The sequence below is a fragment of the Rutidosis leptorrhynchoides genome, unplaced genomic scaffold (assembly GCF_046630445.1).
Source record: "Rutidosis leptorrhynchoides isolate AG116_Rl617_1_P2 unplaced genomic scaffold, CSIRO_AGI_Rlap_v1 contig97, whole genome shotgun sequence".
Classification (NCBI taxonomy): Eukaryota; Viridiplantae; Streptophyta; class Magnoliopsida; order Asterales; family Asteraceae; genus Rutidosis; species Rutidosis leptorrhynchoides.
This window is the reverse complement of record NW_027266890.1, coordinates 47,442-65,741: the sequence shown is the minus strand read 5'-3', so window position 1 is coordinate 65,741 and position 18,300 is coordinate 47,442. Positions and strand designations below refer to the sequence as shown.

The 18,300-nt window shown below is 55.6% G+C and overlaps 32 pseudogenes; all 32 read left to right on the top strand.

Annotated features, from left to right (window-relative positions):
- Positions 1 to 6: 6 nt before the first annotated feature.
- Positions 7 to 125, top strand: LOC139885469 (5S ribosomal RNA; annotated as a pseudogene).
- A 313-nt stretch (positions 126 to 438) lies between these two features.
- LOC139885500 (5S ribosomal RNA) lies at positions 439 to 557 on the top strand (annotated as a pseudogene).
- Positions 558 to 868: 311 nt separating this feature from the next.
- LOC139885406 (5S ribosomal RNA) lies at positions 869 to 987 on the top strand (annotated as a pseudogene).
- Positions 988 to 1,300: 313 nt separating this feature from the next.
- LOC139885468 (5S ribosomal RNA) lies at positions 1,301 to 1,419 on the top strand (annotated as a pseudogene).
- A 311-nt stretch (positions 1,420 to 1,730) lies between these two features.
- Positions 1,731 to 1,849, top strand: LOC139885340 (5S ribosomal RNA; annotated as a pseudogene).
- A 313-nt stretch (positions 1,850 to 2,162) lies between these two features.
- LOC139885467 (5S ribosomal RNA) lies at positions 2,163 to 2,281 on the top strand (annotated as a pseudogene).
- A 313-nt stretch (positions 2,282 to 2,594) lies between these two features.
- On the top strand, positions 2,595 to 2,713 carry LOC139885499 (5S ribosomal RNA; annotated as a pseudogene).
- Positions 2,714 to 3,024: 311 nt separating this feature from the next.
- Positions 3,025 to 3,143, top strand: LOC139885405 (5S ribosomal RNA; annotated as a pseudogene).
- A 313-nt stretch (positions 3,144 to 3,456) lies between these two features.
- Positions 3,457 to 3,575, top strand: LOC139885466 (5S ribosomal RNA; annotated as a pseudogene).
- A 313-nt stretch (positions 3,576 to 3,888) lies between these two features.
- On the top strand, positions 3,889 to 4,007 carry LOC139885486 (5S ribosomal RNA; annotated as a pseudogene).
- A 311-nt stretch (positions 4,008 to 4,318) lies between these two features.
- LOC139885444 (5S ribosomal RNA) lies at positions 4,319 to 4,437 on the top strand (annotated as a pseudogene).
- Positions 4,438 to 4,748: 311 nt separating this feature from the next.
- LOC139885378 (5S ribosomal RNA) lies at positions 4,749 to 4,867 on the top strand (annotated as a pseudogene).
- A 740-nt stretch (positions 4,868 to 5,607) lies between these two features.
- LOC139885470 (5S ribosomal RNA) lies at positions 5,608 to 5,726 on the top strand (annotated as a pseudogene).
- A 314-nt stretch (positions 5,727 to 6,040) lies between these two features.
- Positions 6,041 to 6,159, top strand: LOC139885465 (5S ribosomal RNA; annotated as a pseudogene).
- A 313-nt stretch (positions 6,160 to 6,472) lies between these two features.
- On the top strand, positions 6,473 to 6,591 carry LOC139885387 (5S ribosomal RNA; annotated as a pseudogene).
- A 311-nt stretch (positions 6,592 to 6,902) lies between these two features.
- On the top strand, positions 6,903 to 7,021 carry LOC139885490 (5S ribosomal RNA; annotated as a pseudogene).
- A 1,598-nt stretch (positions 7,022 to 8,619) lies between these two features.
- Positions 8,620 to 8,738, top strand: LOC139885409 (5S ribosomal RNA; annotated as a pseudogene).
- Positions 8,739 to 9,049: 311 nt separating this feature from the next.
- Positions 9,050 to 9,168, top strand: LOC139885453 (5S ribosomal RNA; annotated as a pseudogene).
- Positions 9,169 to 9,477: 309 nt separating this feature from the next.
- On the top strand, positions 9,478 to 9,596 carry LOC139885464 (5S ribosomal RNA; annotated as a pseudogene).
- A 311-nt stretch (positions 9,597 to 9,907) lies between these two features.
- LOC139885487 (5S ribosomal RNA) lies at positions 9,908 to 10,026 on the top strand (annotated as a pseudogene).
- A 741-nt stretch (positions 10,027 to 10,767) lies between these two features.
- Positions 10,768 to 10,886, top strand: LOC139885401 (5S ribosomal RNA; annotated as a pseudogene).
- Positions 10,887 to 11,629: 743 nt separating this feature from the next.
- On the top strand, positions 11,630 to 11,748 carry LOC139885493 (5S ribosomal RNA; annotated as a pseudogene).
- A 310-nt stretch (positions 11,749 to 12,058) lies between these two features.
- Positions 12,059 to 12,177, top strand: LOC139885460 (5S ribosomal RNA; annotated as a pseudogene).
- Positions 12,178 to 12,488: 311 nt separating this feature from the next.
- LOC139885393 (5S ribosomal RNA) lies at positions 12,489 to 12,607 on the top strand (annotated as a pseudogene).
- A 311-nt stretch (positions 12,608 to 12,918) lies between these two features.
- On the top strand, positions 12,919 to 13,037 carry LOC139885396 (5S ribosomal RNA; annotated as a pseudogene).
- A 311-nt stretch (positions 13,038 to 13,348) lies between these two features.
- LOC139885367 (5S ribosomal RNA) lies at positions 13,349 to 13,467 on the top strand (annotated as a pseudogene).
- Positions 13,468 to 14,635: 1,168 nt separating this feature from the next.
- LOC139885366 (5S ribosomal RNA) lies at positions 14,636 to 14,754 on the top strand (annotated as a pseudogene).
- Positions 14,755 to 16,338: 1,584 nt separating this feature from the next.
- On the top strand, positions 16,339 to 16,457 carry LOC139885354 (5S ribosomal RNA; annotated as a pseudogene).
- A 310-nt stretch (positions 16,458 to 16,767) lies between these two features.
- Positions 16,768 to 16,886, top strand: LOC139885392 (5S ribosomal RNA; annotated as a pseudogene).
- Positions 16,887 to 17,197: 311 nt separating this feature from the next.
- On the top strand, positions 17,198 to 17,316 carry LOC139885447 (5S ribosomal RNA; annotated as a pseudogene).
- Positions 17,317 to 17,626: 310 nt separating this feature from the next.
- LOC139885391 (5S ribosomal RNA) lies at positions 17,627 to 17,745 on the top strand (annotated as a pseudogene).
- A 311-nt stretch (positions 17,746 to 18,056) lies between these two features.
- Positions 18,057 to 18,175, top strand: LOC139885442 (5S ribosomal RNA; annotated as a pseudogene).
- The last annotated feature ends 125 nt before the right edge of the window (positions 18,176 to 18,300 follow it).

Genomic DNA, 18,300 nt, shown 5'->3' with positions numbered 1-18,300 from the left:
ACGATCTTGGGCGATCATACTCGCACTAATACACCGAATACCACTAGAACTACGCAGTTAGGCGTGCTTGGGCGAGGGTAGTACTAGGATTGGGGACGTCCTCGGAAGTCCACGTGTTGCGCCCCTCTTCGTTACGGGGATCCCCAATGGCGTGCTGCATATTTCTCGCACGACTACTAGGACGGACATCCTAATCGGTGCCGCTCTCTTTGCCCCACCACAGTTTCGATGCCTCATAGCAATGTAGTTCGAAGCTTCCTTGACTACGTGCTCGCAATCCGTGCCCCTTCTTTCGTTTCTTCGCACCCAGTTCGCCACCTCCCCACGGCGTAGGTTGGCCGAGAATGGTATCTCGAAATATGTGAGGGCCGAATGGGGCGTGGAGGGCAGCGAAAGAGGCATGGCTTGGTCGTGTAGCACAATGGCGCATAAACGATCGTGTGCGATCATACTCGCACTAATACACCGAATACCAAAAGAACTCCGCAATTAGGCATGCTTGGGCGAGGGTAGTACTAGGATTGGGGACGTCCTCGGAAGTCCACGTGTTGCGCCCCTCTTCGTTACGGGGATCCCCAATGGCGTGCTGCATATTTCTCGCACGACTACTAGGACGGACCCCCTAATCGGTGCCGCTCTTTGCCCCACCACAATTTCGATGCTTCATAACAATGTAGTTCGAAGCTTCCTTGACTACGTGCTCGGAATCCGTGCCACTTCTTTCGTTCCTTCGCACCCAGTTCGCCACCTCCCCACGGCGTAGCTTGGTCGACGTGGCTATCTCGAAACGTGTGAGGGTCGAAGGGGGCGTGGAGCGCGGCGAGAGAGGCATGGCTTGGTCGTGTAGCACAATCGCGCATAAACGATCTTGGGCGATCATACTCGCACTAATACACCGAATACCACTAGAACTCCGCAGTTAGGCGCGCCTTGGCGAGGGTAGTACTAGGATTGGGGACGTCCTCGGAAGTCCACGTGTTGCGCCCCTCTTCGTTACGGGGATCCCCAATGGCGTGCTGCATATTTTTCGCACGACTACTAGGACGGACCCCCGAATCCGTGCCGCTCTTTTTGCCCCACCAGAGTTTCGATGCCTCATAGCAATGTAGTTCGAAGCTTCGTTGACCACGTGCTCGGAATCCGTGCCACTTCTTTCGTTCCTTCGCACCCAGTTCGCCACCTCCCCACGGCGTAGCTTGGTCGACGTGGCTATCTCGAAACGTGTGAGGGTCGAAGGGGGCGTGGAGCGCGGCGAGAGAGGCATGGCTTGGTCGTGTAGCAAAATCGCGCATAAACGATCTTGGGCGATCATACTCGCACTAATACACCGAATACCACTAGAACTACGCAGTTAGGCGTGCTTGGGCGAGGGTAGTACTAGGATTGGGGACGTCCTCGGAAGTCCACGTGTTGCGCCCCTCTTCGTTACGGGGATCCCCAATGGCGTGCTGCATATTTCTCGCACGACTACTAGGACGGACCCCCTAATCGGTGCCGCTCTTTGCCCCACCACAATTTCGATGCCTCATAACAATGTAGTTCGAAGTTTCCTTGACTACGTGCACGGAATCCGTACCACTTCTTTCGTTTCTTCGCACCCAGTTCGCCACCTCCCCACGGCGTAGGTTGGCCGAGGTGGCTATCTCGAAACATGTGAGGATCGAAGGGGGCGTGGAGCGCGGCGCGAGAGGCATGGCTTGGTCGTGTAGCACAATCGCGCATCAACCATCGTGTGCGACCATACTCGCACTAATAGACCGAATACCACTAGAACTCCGCAGATAGGCGTGCTTGGGCGAGGGTAGTACTAGGAATGGGGACGTCCTCGGAAGTCCACGTGTTGCGCCCCTCTTCGTTACGGGGATCCCCAATGGCGTGCTGCATATTTTTCGCACGACTACTAGGACGGACCCCCGAATCCGTGCCGCTCTTTTTGCCCCACCAGAGTTTCGATGCCTCATAGCAATGTAGTTCGAAGCTTCGTTGACCACGTGCTCGGAATCCGTGCCACTTCTTTCGTTCCTTCGCACCCAGTTCGCCACCTCCCCACGGCGTAGCTTGGTCGACGTGGCTATCTCGAAACGTGTGAGGGTCGAAGGGGGCGTGGAGCGCGGCGAGAGAGGCATGGCTTGGTCGTGTAGCAAAATCGCGCATAAACGATCTTGGGCGATCATACTCGCACTAATACACCGAATACCACTAGAACTACGCAGTTAGGCGTGCTTGGGCGAGGGTAGTACTAGGATTGGGGACGTCCTCGGAAGTCCACGTGTTGCGCCCCTCTTCGTTACGGGGATCCCCAATGGCGTGCTGCATATTTCTCGCACGACTACTAGGACGGACATCCTAATCGGTGCCGCTCTCTTTGCCCCACCACAGTTTCGATGCCTCATAGCAATGTAGTTCGAAGCTTCCTTGACTACGTGCTCGCAATCCGTGCCCCTTCTTTCGTTTCTTCGCACCCAGTTCGCCACCTCCCCACGGCGTAGGTTGGCCGAGAATGGTATCTCGAAATATGTGAGGGCCGAATGGGGCGTGGAGGGCAGCGAAAGAGGCATGGCTTGGTCGTGTAGCACAATGGCGCATAAACGATCGTGTGCGATCATACTCGCACTAATACACCGAATACCAAAAGAACTCCGCAATTAGGCATGCTTGGGCGAGGGTAGTACTAGGATTGGGGACGTCCTCGGAAGTCCACGTGTTGCGCCCCTCTTCGTTACGGGGATCCCCAATGGCGTGCTGCATATTTCTCGCACGACTACTAGGACGGACCCCCTAATCGGTGCCGCTCTTTGCCCCACCACAATTTCGATGCTTCATAACAATGTAGTTCGAAGCTTCCTTGACTACGTGCTCGGAATCCGTGCCACTTCTTTCGTTCCTTCGCACCCAGTTCGCCACCTCCCCACGGCGTAGCTTGGTCGACGTGGCTATCTCGAAACGTGTGAGGGTCGAAGGGGGCGTGGAGCGCGGCGAGAGAGGCATGGCTTGGTCGTGTAGCACAATCGCGCATAAACGATCTTGGGCGATCATACTCGCACTAATACACCGAATACCACTAGAACTCCGCAGTTAGGCGCGCCTTGGCGAGGGTAGTACTAGGATTGGGGACGTCCTCGGAAGTCCACGTGTTGCGCCCCTCTTCGTTACGGGGATCCCCAATGGCGTGCTGCATATTTTTCGCACGACTACTAGGACGGACCCCCGAATCCGTGCCGCTCTTTTTGCCCCACCAGAGTTTCGATGCCTCATAGCAATGTAGTTCGAAGCTTCGTTGACCACGTGCTCGGAATCCGTGCCACTTCTTTCGTTCCTTCGCACCCAGTTCGCCACCTCCCCACGGCGTAGCTTGGTCGACGTGGCTATCTCGAAACGTGTGAGGGTCGAAGGGGGCGTGGAGCGCGGCGAGAGAGGCATGGCTTGGTCGTGTAGCAAAATCGCGCATAAACGATCTTGGGCGATCATACTCGCACTAATACACCGAATACCACTAGAACTACGCAGTTAGGCGTGCTTGGGCGAGGGTAGTACTAGGATTGGGGACGTCCTCGGAAGTCCACGTGTTGCGCCCCTCTTCGTTACGGGGATCCCCAATGGCGTGCTGCATATTTCTCGCACGACTACTAGGACGGACATCCTAATCGGTGCCGCTCTCTTTGCCCCACCACAGTTTCGATGCCTCATAGCAATGTAGTTCGAAGCTTCCTTGACTACGTGCTCGCAATCCGTGCCCCTTCTTTCGTTTCTTCGCACCCAGTTCGCCACCTCCCCACGGCGTAGGTTGGCCGAGAATGGTATCTCGAAATATGTGAGGGCCGAATGGGGCGTGGAGGGCAGCGAAAGAGGCATGGCTTGGTCGTGTAGCACAATGGCGCATAAACGATCGTGTGCGATCATACTCGCACTAATACACCGAATACCAATAGAACTCCGCAATTAGGCATGCTTGGGCGAGGGTAGTACTAGGATTGGGGACGTCCTCGGAAGTCCACGTGTTGCGCCCCTCTTCGTTACGGGGATCCCCAATGGCGTGCTGCATATTTCTCGCACGACTACTAGGACGGACCCCCTAATCGGTGCCGCTCTTTGCCCCACCACAATTTCGATGCCTCATAACAATGTAGTTCGAAGCTTCCTTGACTACGTGCTCGGAATCCGTGCCACTTCTTTCGTTTCTTCGCACCCAGTTCGCCACCTCCACACGGCGTAGCTTGGCCGAGGTTGGTATCTCGAAATGTGTGAGGGTCGAAGGGGGCGTGGAGCGCGGCGAGAGAGGCATGGCTTGGTCGTGTAGCACAATCGCGTATAAACGATCTTGGGCGATCATACTCGCACTAATACACCGAATACCAAAGGAACTCCGCAATTAGGCGTGCTTGGGCGAGGGTAGTACTATGATTGGGGACGTCCTCGGAAGTCCACGTGTTGCGCCCCTCTTCGTTACGGGGATCCCCAATGGCGTGCTGCATATTTCTCGCACGACTACTAGGACGGACCCCCTAATCGGTGCCGCTCTTTAACCCACCACAATTTCGATGCCTCATAACAATGTCGTTCGAAGCTTCCTTGACTACGTGCTCGGAATCCGTGCCACTTCTTTCGTTTCTTCGCACCCAGTTCGCCACCTCCCCACGGCGTAGCTTGGCCGAGAATGGTATCTCGAAATATGTGAGGGCCGAATGGGGCGTGGAGGGCAGCGAAAGAGGCATGGCTTGGTCGTGTAGCACAATCGCGCATAAACGATCGTGTGCGATCATACTCGCACTAATATACCGAATACCAAAGGAACTCCGCAATTAGGCGTGCTTGGGCGAGGGTAGTACTAGGATTGGGGACGTCCTCGGAAGTCCACGTGTTGCGCCCCTCTTCGTTACGGGGATCCCCAATGGCGTGCTGCATATTTCTCGCACGACTACTAGGACGGACCCCCTAATCGGTGCCGCTCTTTGCCCCACAACAATTTCGATGCGTCATAACAATGTAGTTCGAAGCTTCCTTGACTACGTGCTCGGAATCCGTACCACTTCTTTCGTTTCTTCGCACCCAGTTCGCCACCTCCCCACGGCGTAGCTTGGCCGAGAATGGTATCTCGAAATATGTGAGGGCCGAATGGGGCGTGGAGGGCAGCGAAAGAGGCATGGCTTGGTCGTGTAGCACAATCGCGCATAAACGATCGTGTGCCATCATACTCGCACTAATACACCGAATACCAAAAGAACTCCGCAATTAGGCATGCTTGTGCGAGGGTAGTACTAGGATTGAGGACGTCCTCGGAAGTCCACGTGTTGCGCCCCTCTTCGTTACGGGGATCCCCAATGGCGTGCTGCATATTTCTCGCACGACTACTAGGACGGACCCCCTAATCTGTGCCGCTCTTTGCCCCACCACAACTTCGATGCCTCATAACAATGTAGTTCGAAGCTTCCTTGACTACGTGCACGAATCCGTGCCACTTCTTTCGTTTCTTCGCACCCAGTTCGCCACCTCCCCACGGCGTAGCTTGGCCGAGGTTGGTATCTCGAAACATGTGAGGGCCGAATGGGGCGTGGAGGGCAGCGAAAGAGGCATGGCTTGGTCTTGTAGCAAAATCGCGCATAAATGATCGTGTGCGATCATACTCGCACTAATACACCGAATACCAAAAGAACTCCGCAATTAGGCATGCTTGGGCGAGGGTAGTACTAGGATGGGTGACCTCTACGGAAGTCCACGTGTTGCGCCCCTCTTCGTTACGGGGATCCCCAATGGCTTGCTGCATATTTCTCGCACGACTACTAGGACGGACCCCCGAATCGGTGCCGCTCTTTTTGCCCCACCAGAGTTTCGATGCCTCATAGCAATGTAGTTCGAAGCTTCGTTGACCACGGTGCTCGGAATCCGTGCCACTTCTTTCGTTCCTTCGCACCCAGTTCGCCACCTCCCCACGGCATAGCTTGGTCGACGTGGCTATCTCGAAACGTGTGAGGGTCGAAGGGGGCGTGGAGCGCGGCGAGAGAGGCATGGCTTGGTCGTGTAGCACAATCGCGCATAAACGATCTTGGGCGATCATACTCGCACTAATACACCGAATACCACTAGAACTACGCAGTTAGGCGTGCTTGGGCGAGGGTAGTACTAGGATTGGGGACGTCCTCGGAAGTCCACGTGTTGCGCCCCTCTTCGTTACGGGGATCCCCAATGGCGTGCTGCATATTTCTCGCACGACTACTAGGACGGACATCCTAATCGGTGCCGCTCTCTTTGGCCCACCACAGTTTCGATGCCTCATAGCAATGTAGTTCGAAGCTTCCTTGACTACGTGCTCGCAATCCGTGCCCCTTCTTTCGTTTCTTCGCACCCAGTTCGCCACCTCCCCACGGCGTAGCTTGGCCGAGAATGGTATCTCGAAATATGTGAGGGCCGAATGGGGCGTGGAGGGCAGCGAAAGAGGCATGGCTTGGTCGTGTAGCACAATGGCGCATAAACGATCGTGTGCGATCATACTCGCACTAATACACCGAATACCAAAAGAACTCCGCAATTAGGTATGCTTGGGCGAGGGTAGTACTAGGATTGGGGACGTCCTCGGAAGTCCACGTGTTGCGCCCCTCTTCGTTACGGGGATCCCCAATGGCGTGCTGCATATTTCTCGCACGACTACTAGGACGGACCCCCTAATCGGTGCCGCTCTTTGCCCCACCACAATTTCGATGCCTCATAACAATGTAGTTCGAAGCTTCCTTGACTACGTGCTCGGAATCCGTGCCACTTCTTTCGTTCCTTCGCACACAGTTCGCCACCTCCCCACGGCGTAGCTTGGTCGACGTGGCTATCTCGAAACGTGTGAGGGTCGAAGGGGGCGTGGAGCGCGGCGAGAGAGGCATGGCTTGGTCGTGTAGCACAATCGCGCATAAACGATCTTGGGCGATCATACTCGCACTAATACACCGAATACCACTAGAACTCCGCAGTTAGGCGTGCTTGGGCGAGGGTAGTACTTGGATTGGGGACGTCCTCGGAAGTCCACGTGCTGCGCCTCTCTTCGTTACGGGATCACCAATGGCGTGCTGCATATTTCTCGCACGACTACTAGGACGGACCCCTGAATCGGTGCCGCTCTTTGCCCCACCACAGTTTGGATACTTCATAACAATGTAGTTCGAAGTTTCATTCACTATGTGCTCGGAATCCGTGCCACTTCTTTCGTTTCTTCGCACCCAGTTCGCCACCTCCCCACGGCGTTGCTTGGCCGAGGTGGCTATCTCGAAACATGTGAGGGTCGAAGGGGGCGTGGAACGCGGCGAGAGAGGCATGGCTTGGTGGTGTAGCACAATCGCGCATCAACCATCGTTAGCGATCACACTCGGACTAATAGACCGAATCCACTAGAACTCCGCCGTTAGGCATGCTTGGGCGAGGATAGTACTAGGATTGGGGACGTCCTCAGAAGTCCACGTGTTGCGCCCCTCTTCGTTACGGGGATCCCCAATGACGTGCTGCATATTTCTCGCACGACTACTAGGACGGACCCCCGATCGGTGCCGCTCTTTGCCCCACCACAGTTTCGATGCCTCTAACAATGTATTTCGAAGTTTCCTTGACTACGTGCTCGGAATCCGTGCCACTTCTTTCGTTTCTTCGCACCCAGTTCGCCACCTCCCCACGGCGTAGCTTGGCCGAGGTGGCTATCTCGAAACATGTGAGGGCCGAAGGGGCGTGGTGCGCCGGCGAGAGAGGCATGGCTTGGTCGTGTAGCACAATCGCGCATAAACGATCTTGGGCGATCATACGCGCACTAATACACCGAATACCACTAAGACTCCGCAGTTAGGCGTGCTTGGGCGAGGGTAGTACTAGGAATGGGGACGTCCTCGGAAATCCACGTGTTGCGCCCCTCTTCGTTACGGGGATCCCCAATGGCGTGCTGCATAATTCTCGCACGACTACTAGGACGGACCCCCGAATCGGTGCCGCTCTTTGCCCCAGCACAGTTTCGATGCCTCATAACAACGTAGTTCGAAGCTTCCTTGACTACGTGCTCGGAATCCGTGCCACTTCTTTCGTTTCTTCGCACCCAGTTCGCCACCTCCCCACGGCGTAGGTTGGCCGAGGTGGCTATCTCGAAACATGTGAGGATCGAAGGGGGCGTGCAGCGGCGCGAGAGGCATGGCTTGGTCGTGTAGCACAATCGCGCATAAACGATAGTGAGCGATCATACTCGCACTAATAGACCGAATACCACTAGAACTCCGCAGATAGGCGTGCTTGGGCGAGGGTAGTACTAGGAATGGGGACGTCCTCGGAAGTCCACGTGTTGCGGCCCTCTTCGTTACGGGGATCCCCAATGGCGTGCTGCATATTTTTTCGCACGACTACTAGGACGGACCCCCGAATCCGTGCCGCTCTTTTTGCCCCACCAGAGTTTCGATGCCTCATAGCAATGTAGTTCGAAGCTTCGTTGACCACGTGCTCGGAATCCGTGCCACTTCTTTCGTTTCTTCGCACCCAGTTCGCCACCTCCCCACGGCGTAGCTTGGCCGAGGTTGGTATCTCGAAACGTGTGAGGGTCGAAGGGGGCGTGGAGCGCGGCGAGAGAGGCATGGCTTGGTCGTGTAGCACAATCGCGCATAAACGATCTTGGCCGATCATACTCGCACTAATACACCGAATACCACTAGAACTACGCAGTTAGGCGTGCTTGGGCGAGGGTAGTACTAGGATTGGGGACGTCCTCGGAAGTCCACGTGTTGCGCCCCTATTAGTTACGGGGATCCCCAATGGCGTGCTGCATAATTCTCGCACGACTACTAGGACGGACCCCCTAATCGGTGCCGCTCTTTGCCCCACCACAATTTCGATGCCTCATAACAATGTCGTTCGAAGCTTCCTTGACTAAGTGCTCGGAATCCGTGCCACTTCTTTCGTTTCTTCGCACCCAGTTCGCCACCTCCACACGGCGTAGCTTGGCCGAGGTTGGTATCTCGAAATGTGTGAGGGTCGAAGGGGGCGTGGAGCGCGGCGAGAGAGGCATGGCTTGGTCGTGTAGCCCAATCGCGCATCAACCATCGTGTGCGATCATACTCGCACTAATACACCGAATACCACTAGAACTCCGCAGATAGGCGTGCTTGGGCGAGGGTAGTACTAGGATTGGAGACGTCCTCGGAAGTCCACGTGTTGCGCCCCTATTAGTTACGGGGATCCCCAATGGCGTGCTGCATATTTCTCGCACGACTACTAAGACGGACCCCCGATCGGTGCCGCTCTTTGCCCCACCACAGTTTCGATGCCTCTAACAATGTATTTCGAAGTTTCCTTGACTACGTGCTCGGAATCCATGCCACTTCTTTCGTTGCTTCGGACCCAGTTTGCCACCTCCCCACGGCGTAGCTTGGCCGAGGTGGCTATCTCGAAACATGTGAGGGTCGAAGGGGGCGTGGAGCGCGGCGAGAGAGGCATGGCTTGGTCGTGTAGCACAATCGCGCATAAACGATCTTGGGCGATCATACTCGCACTAATACACCGAATACCACTAGAACTACGCAGTTAGGCGTGCTTGGGCGAGGGTAGTACTAGGATTGGGGACGTCCTCGGAAGTCCACGTGTTGCGCCCCTATTAGTTACGGGGATCCCCAATGGCGTGCTGCATAATTCTCGCACGACTACTAGGACGGACCCCCTAATCGGTGCCGCTCTTTGCCCCACCACAATTTCGATGCCTCATAACAATGTCGTTCGAAGCTTCCTTGACTAAGTGCTCGGAATCCGTGCCACTTCTTTCGTTTCTTCGCACCCAGTTCGCCACCTCCACACGGCGTAGCTTGGCCGAGGTTGGTATCTCGAAATGTGTGAGGGTCGAAGGGGGCGTGGAGCGCGGCGAGAGAGGCATGGCTTGGTCGTGTAGCACAATCGCGTATAAACGATCTTGGGCGATCATACTCGCACTAATACACCGAATACCACTAGAACTACGCAGTTAGGCGTGCTTGGGCGAGAGTAGTACTTGGATTGGGGACGTCCTCGGAAGTCCACGTGTTGCGCCCCTCTTCGTTACGGGGATCCCCAATGGCGTGCTGCATATTTCTCGCACGACTACTAGGACGGACCCCCTAATCGGTGCCGCTCTTTGCCCCACCACAATTTCGATGCCTCATAACAACGTAGTTCGAAGCTTCCTTGACTACGTGCTCGGAATCCGTGCCACTTCTTTCGTTTCTTCGCACCCAGTTCGCCACCTCCCCACGGCGTAGGTTGGCCGAGGTGGCTATCTCGAAACATGTGAGGATCGAAGGGGGCGTGCAGCGGCGCGAGAGGCATGGCTTGGTCGTGTAGCACAATCGCGCATCAACCATCGTGTGCGATCATACTCGCACTAATAGACCGAATACCACTAGAACTCCGCAGATAGGCGTGCTTGGGCGAGGGTAGTACTAGGAATGGGGACGTCCTCGGAAGTCCACGTGTTGCGGCCCTCTTCGTTACGGGGATCCCCAATGGCGTGCTGCATATTTTTCGCACGACTACTAGGACGGACCCCCGAATCCGTGCCGCTCTTTTTGCCCCACCAGAGTTTCGATGCCTCATAGCAATGTAGTTCGAAGCTTCGTTGACCACGTGCTCGGAATCCGTGCCACTTCTTTCGTTTCTTCGCACCCAGTTCGCCACCTCCCCACGGCGTAGCTTGGCTGAGGTTGGTATCTCGAAACATATGAGGGCCGAATGGGGCGTGGAGGGCAGCGAAAGAGGCATGGCTTGGTCGTGTAGCAAAATCGCGCATAAACGATCGTGTGCGATCATACTCGCACTAATACAGCGAATACCAAAAGAACTCCGCAATTAGGCATGCTTGGGCGAGGGTAGTACTAGGATGGGTGACCTCTACGGAAGTCCACGTGTTGCGCCCCTCTTCGTTACGGGGATCCCCAATGGCGTGCTGCATATTTCTCGCACGACTACTAGGACGGACCCCCTAATCGGTGCCGCTCTTTGCCCCACCACAATTTCGATGCCTCATAACAATGTAGTTCGAAGCTTCCTTGACTACGTGCTCGGAATCCGTACCACTTCTTTCGTTTCTTCGCACCCAGTTCGCCACCTCCCCACGGCGTAGGTTGGCTGAGGTGGCTATCTCGAAACATGTGAGGATGGAAGGGGGCGTGGAGCGCGGCGCGAGAGGCATGGCTTGGTCGTGTAGCACAATCGCGCATCAACCATCGTGTGCGATCATACTCGCACTAATAGACCGAATACACCTAGAACTCCGCAGATAGGCGTGCTGGGGCGAGGGTAGTACTAGGAATGGGGACGTCCTCGGAAGTCCACGTGTTGCGGCCCTCTTCGTTACGGGGATCCCCAATGGCGTGCTGCATATTTTTCGCACGACTACTAGGACGGACCCCCGAATCCGTGCCGCTCTTTTTGCCCCACCAGAGTTTCGATGCCTCATAGCAATGTAGTTCGAAGCTTCGTTGACCACGTGCTCGGAATCCGTGCCACTTCTTTCGTTTCTTCCCACCCAGTTCGCCACCTCCACACGGCGTAGCTTGGCCGAGGTTGGTATCTCGAAATGTGTGAGGGCCGAATGGGGCGTGGAGGGCAGCGAAAGAGGCATGGCTTGGTCGTGTAGCACAATCGCGCATAAACGATCGTGTGCGATCATACTCGCACTAATACACCGAATACCAAAAGAACTCCGCAATTAGGCATGCTTGGGCGAGGGTAGTACTAGGATGGGTTACCTCTACGGAAGTCCACGTGTTGCGCCCCTCTTCGTTACGGGGATCCCCAATGGCTTGCTGCATATTTCTGGTACGACTACTACGACGGATCTCCGAATCGGTGCCGCTCTTTGCCCCACCACAGTTTCGATGCCTCTAACAATGTAGTTCGAAGCTTCCTTGACTACGTGCTCGGAATCCGTGCCACTTCTTTCGTTTCTTCGCACCCACTTCGCCACCTCCCTACGGCGTAGCTTGGCCGAGGTGGCTATCTCGAAACATGTGAGGGTCGAAGGGGGCGTGGAGCGCGGCGAGAGAGGCATGGCTTGGTCGTGTAGCACAATCGTGCATCAACCATCGTGTGCGATCATACTCGCACTAATACACGGAATACCACTAGAACTCCGCAGATAGGCGTGCTTGGGCGAGGGTAGTACTAGGATTGGGGACGTCCTCGGAAGTCCACGTGTTGCGCCCCTATTAGTTATGGGGATCCCAAATGTCGTGCTGCATCTTTCTCGCACGACTACTACGACGGACCCCCGAATCGGTGCCGCTCTTTGCCCCACCACAGTTTCGATGCCTCATAACAATGTAGTTCGAAGCTTCGTTGACTACGTGCTCGGAATCCGTGCCACTTCTTTCGTTTCTTCGCACCCAGTTCGCCACCTCCCCACGGTGTAGCTTGGCCGAGGTGGCTATCTCGAAACATGTGAGGATCGAAGGGGGCGTGGAGCGCGGCGAGAGAGGCATGGCTTGGTCGTGTAGCACAATCGCGCATAAACGATCGTGTGCAATCGTCCTCGCACTACTACACTGAATACCAAAAGAACTTCGCAATTAGGCGTGCTTGGGCGAGGGTAGTACTAGGATGGGTGACCTCTACGGAAGTCCACGTGTTGCGCCCCTATTAGTTACGGGGATCCAGAATGGCTTGCTGCATATTTCTCGCACGACTACTACGACGGCCCCCCGAATCGGTGTCGCTCTTTGCCCCAGCACAATTTCGATGCCTCATAAAAATGTAGTTTGAAGCTTCCTTGACTACGTGCTCGGAATCCGTGCCACTTCTTTCGTTCCTTCGCACCCAGTTCGCTACCTCCCCACGGCGTAGCTTGGCCGAGGTGGCTATCTCGAAACGTGTGAGGGTCCAAGGGGGCGTGGACCGCGGCGAGAGAGGCATGGCTTGGTCGTGTAGCACAATTGCGCATAAACGATCGTGTGCGATCATACTCGCACTAATACACCGAATACCAAAAGAACTCCGCAGATAGGCGTGCTTGGGCGAGGGTAGTACTAGGATGGCTGATTTCTACGGAAGTCCACGTGTTGCGCCCCTCTTTGTTACGGGGATCCCCAATGGCGTGCTGCATATTTCTCGCACGACTACTAGGACGGACCCCCGAATCGGTGCCGCTCTTTGCCCCACCACAGTTTCGATGCCTCATAGCAATGTAGTTCGAAGCTTCCTTGACTACGTGCTCGGAATCCGTGCCACTTCTTTCGTTTCTTCGCACCCAGTTCGCCACCTGCCCACGGCGTAGCTTGGCCGAGGTTGGTATCTCGAAATGTGTGAGGGTCGAAGGGGGCGTGGAGCGCGGCGAGAGAGGCATGGCTTGGTCGTGTAGCACAATCGCGCATAAACAATCGTGTGCGATCATACTCGCACTAATACACCGTATACAAAAAGAACTCCGCAATTAGGCTTGCTTGGGCGAGGGTAGTACTAGGATGGGTGACCTCTAGGGAAGTCCACGTGTTGCGCCCCTCTTAGTTACGGGGATCCCCAATGGCGTGCTGCACATTTCTCGCAAGACTACTAGGACGGACCCCCGAATCGGTGCCGCTCTTTGCCCTACCACAGTTTCGATGCCTCATAACAATGTAATTCGAAGCTTCCTTGACTATGTGCTCGGAATCCGTGCCACTTCTTTCGTTTCTTCGCACCCAATTCGCCACCTCCCCACGGCGTAGCTTGGCCGAGGTGGCTATCTCGAAATATGTGAGGGGCGAAGGAGTCGTGGAGCGCGGCGAGAGAGGCATGGCTTGGTCGGGTAGCACAATCGCGCATAAACGATAGTGTGCCATCATACTCGCACTAATAGACCGAATACCTCTAGAACTCCGCAGTTAGGCGTGCTTGGGCGAGGGTAGTACTAAGATTGGGGACGTCCTCGGAAGTCCACGTGTTGCGCCCCTCTTCGTTACGGGGATCCCCAATGGCGTGCTGCATATTTCTCGCACGACTACTAGGACGGACCCCCGATCGGTGCCGCTCCTTGCCCCACCACAGTTTCGATGCCTCTAACAATGTAGTTCGAAGCTTCCTTGACTACGTGCTCGGAATCCGTGCCACTTCTTTCGTTTCTTCGCACCCAGTTCGCCACCTCCCCACGGCGTAGCTTGGCCGAGGTGGCTATCTCGAAACATGTGAGGGCCGAAGGGGCGTGGTGCGCGGCGAGAGAGGCATGGCTTGGTCGTGTAGCACAATCGCGCATAAACGATAGTGGGCGATCATACTCGCACTAATAGACCGAATACCACTAGAACTCCGCAGTTAGACTTGCTTGGGCGAGCGTAGTACTAGGATTGGGGACGTCCTCGGAAGTCCACGTGTTGCGCCCCTCTTCGTTACGGGGATCCCCAATGTCGTGCTGCATATTTCTCGCACGAATACTAGGACGGACCCCTGAATCGGTGCCGCTCTTTGCCCCACCACAGTTTCGATGCCTCATAATAATGTAGTTCGAAGCTTCCTTGACTGCGTGCTCGGAATCCGTTCCACTTCTTTCGTTTCTTCGCACCCAGTTCGCCACCTCCCCACGGCGTAGCTTGGCCGAGGTGGCTATCTCGAAACATGTGAGGGCCGAAGGGCGCGTGGAGCGCGGCGAGAGAGGCATGGCTTGGTCGTGTAGCACAATCGCGCATAAACAATCGTGCGCGATCATACTCGCACTAATACACCGTATACCAAAAGAACTCCGCAATTAGGCTTGCTTGGGCGAGGGTAGTACTAGGATGGGTGACCTCTAGGGAAGTCCACGTGTTGCGCCCCTCTTAGTTACGGGGATCCCCAATGGCGTGCTGCACATTTCTCGCAAGACTACTAGGACGGACCCCCGAATCGGTGCCGCTCTTTGCCCTACCACAGTTTCGATGCCTCATAACAATGTAATTCGAAGCTTCCTTGACTATGTGCTCGGAATCCGTGCCACTTCTTTCGTTTCTTCGCACCCAATTCGCCACCTCCCCACGGCGTAGCTTGGCCGAGGTGGCTATCTCGAAATATGTGAGGGGCGAAGGAGTCGTGGAGCGCGGCGAGAGAGGCATGGCTTGGTCGGGTAGCACAATCGCGCATAAACGATAGTGTGCCATCATACTCGCACTAATAGACCGAATACCTCTAGAACTCCGCAGTTAGGCGTGCTTGGGCGAGGGTAGTACTAAGATTGGGGACGTCCTCGGAAGTCCACGTGTTGCGCCCCTCTTCGTTACGGGGATCCCCAATGGCGTGCTGCATATTTCTCGCACGACTACTAGGACGGACCCCCGATCGGTGCCGCTCCTTGCCCCACCACAGTTTCGATGCCTCTAACAATGTAGTTCGAAGCTTCCTTGACTACGTGCTCGGAATCCGTGCCACTTCTTTCGTTTCTTCGCACCCAGTTCGCCACCTCCCCACGGCGTAGCTTGGCCGAGGTGGCTATCTCGAAACATGTGAGGGGCGAAGGGGGCGTAGAGCACGGCGAGAGAGGCATGGCTTAGTCGTGTAGCACAATCGCGCATCAACCATCATGAGCGATCATACTCACACTAATAGACCGAATACCACTAGAACTCCGCAGTTAGGCGTGCTTGGGCGAGGGTATTACTAGGATTGGGGATGTCATCGGAAGTCCACGTGTTGCGCCCTTCTTCGTTACGGGGATCCCCAATGGCGTGTTGCATATTTCTCGCAAGACTACTAGGACGGAACCCCGAATCGGTGCCACTTCTTTCGATGCCCCATAAAAATGTAGTTCGAAGCTTCCTTGACTACGTGCTCGGAATCCGTGCCACTTCTTTCGTTTCTTCGCACCCAGTTCGCCACCTCCCCACGGCGTAGCTTGGCCGAGGTGGCTATCTCGAAACATGTGAGGGCCGAAGGGGCGTGGTGCGCGGCGAGAGAGGCATGGCTTGGTCGTGTAGCACAATCGCGCATAAACGATAGTGGGCGATCATACTCGCACTAATAGACCGAATACCACTAGAACTCCGCAGTTAGACTTGCTTGGGCGAGCGTAGTACTAGGATTGGGGACGTCCTCGGAAGTCCACGTGTTGCGCCCCTCTTCGTTACGGGGATCCCCAATGTCGTGCTGCATATTTCTTGCACGAATACTAGGACGGACCCCTGAATCGGTGCCGCTCTTTGCCCCACCACAGTTTCGATGCCTCATAATAATGTAGTTCGAAGCTTCCTTGACTGCGTGCTCGGAATCCGTTCCACTTCTTTCGTTTCTTCGCACCCAGTTCGCCACCTCCCCACGGCGTAGCTTGGCCGAGGTGGCTATCTCGAAACATGTGAGGGCCGAAGGGCGCGTGGAGCGCGGCGAGAGAGGCATGGCTTGGTCGTGTAGCACAATCGCGCATAAACAATCGTGCGCGATCATACTCGCACTAATACACCGTATACCAAAAGAACTCCGCAATTAGGCTTGCTTGGGCGAGGGTAGTACTAGGATGGGTGACCTCTAGGGAAGTCCACGTGTTGCGCCCCTCTTCGTTACGGGGATCCCTAATGGCGTGCTGCACATTTCTCGCAAGACTACTAGGACGGACCCCCGAATCGGTGCCCCTCTTTGCCCCACCACAGTTTCGACGCCTCATGACAATGTAGTTCGAAGATTCCTTGACTATGTGCTTGGAATCCGTGCCACTTCTTTCGTTTCTTCGCACCCAGCTCGCCACCTCCCAACGGCGTAGCTTGGCCGAGGTGGCTATCTCGAAACATGTGAGGGCCGAAGGTGCGTGGTGCGCCGCGAGCGAGGCATGGCTTGGTCGTGTAGCACAATCGCGCATAAACGATAGTGTGCGATCATACTCGCACTAATAGACCGAATACCACTAGAACTCCGCAGTTAGACGTGCTTGGGCGAGCGTAGTACTAGGATTGGGGACGTCCTCGGAAGTCCACGTGTTGCGCCCCTCTTCGTTACGGGGATCCCCAATGTCGTGCTGCATATTTCTCGCACGACTACTAGGATGGACCCCTGAATCGGTGCCGCTCTTTGCCCCACCACAGTTTCGATGCCTCATAATAATGTAGTTCGAAGCTTCCTTGACTGCGTGCTCGGAATCCGTTCCACTTCTTTCGTTTCTTCGCACCCAGTTCGCCACCTCCCCACGGCGTAGCTTGGCCGAGGTGGCTATCTCGAAACATGTGAGGGCCGAAGGGCGCGTGGAGCGCGGCGAGAGAGGCATGGCTTGGTCGTGTAGCACAATCGCGCATAAACAATCGTGTGCGATCATACTCGCACTAATACACCGTATACCAAAAGAACTCCGCAATTAGGCTTGCTTGGGCGAGGGTAGTACTAGGATGGGTGACCTCTAGGGAAGTCCACGTGTTGCGCCCCTCTTCGTTACGGGGATCCCTAATGGCGTGCTGCACATTTCTCGCAAGACTACTAGGACGGACCCCCGAATCGGTGCCCCTCTTTGCCCCACCACAGTTTCGACGCCTCATAACAATGTAGTTCGAAGCTTCCTTGACTATGTGCTTGGAATCCGTGCCACTTCTTTCGTTTCTTCGCACCCAGCTCGCCACCTCCCAACGGCGTAGCTTGGCCGAGGTGGCTATCTCGAAACATGTGAGGGCCGAAGGTGCGTGGTGCGCCGCGAGCGAGGCATGGCTTGGTCGTGTAGCACAATCGCGCATAAACGATAGTGTGCGATCATACTCGCACTAATAGACCGAATACCACTAGAACTCCGCAGTTAGACGTGCTTGGGCGAGCGTAGTACTAGGATTGGGGACGTCCTCGGAAGTCCACGTGTTGCGCCCCTCTTCGTTACGGGGATCCCCAATGTCGTGCTGCATATTTCTCGCACGACTACTAGGACGGACCCCTGAATCGGTGCCGCTCTTTGCCCCACCACAGTTTCGATGCCTCATAATAATGTAGTTCGAAGCTTCCTTGACTGCGTGCTCGGAATCCGTTCCACTTCTTTCGTTTCTTCGCACCCAGTTCGCCACCTCCCCACGGCGTAGCTTGGCCGAGGTGGCTATCTCGAAACATGTGAGGGCCGAAGGGCGCGTGGAGCGCGGCGAGAGAGGCATGGCTTGGTCGTGTAGCACAATCGCGCATAAACAATCGTGTGCGATCATACTCGCACTAATACACCGTATACCAAAAGAACTCCGCAATTAGGCTTGCTTGGGCGAGGGTAGTACTAGGATGGGTGACCTCTACGAAAGTCCACGTGTTGCGCCCCTCTTCTCTACGGGGATCCCCAATGGCGTGCTGCATATTTCTCAGGACCGACCCCCGAATCGGTGCCGCTGTTTGCCCCACCACAGTTTCGACGCCTCATAACAATGTAGTTCGAAGCTTCCTTGA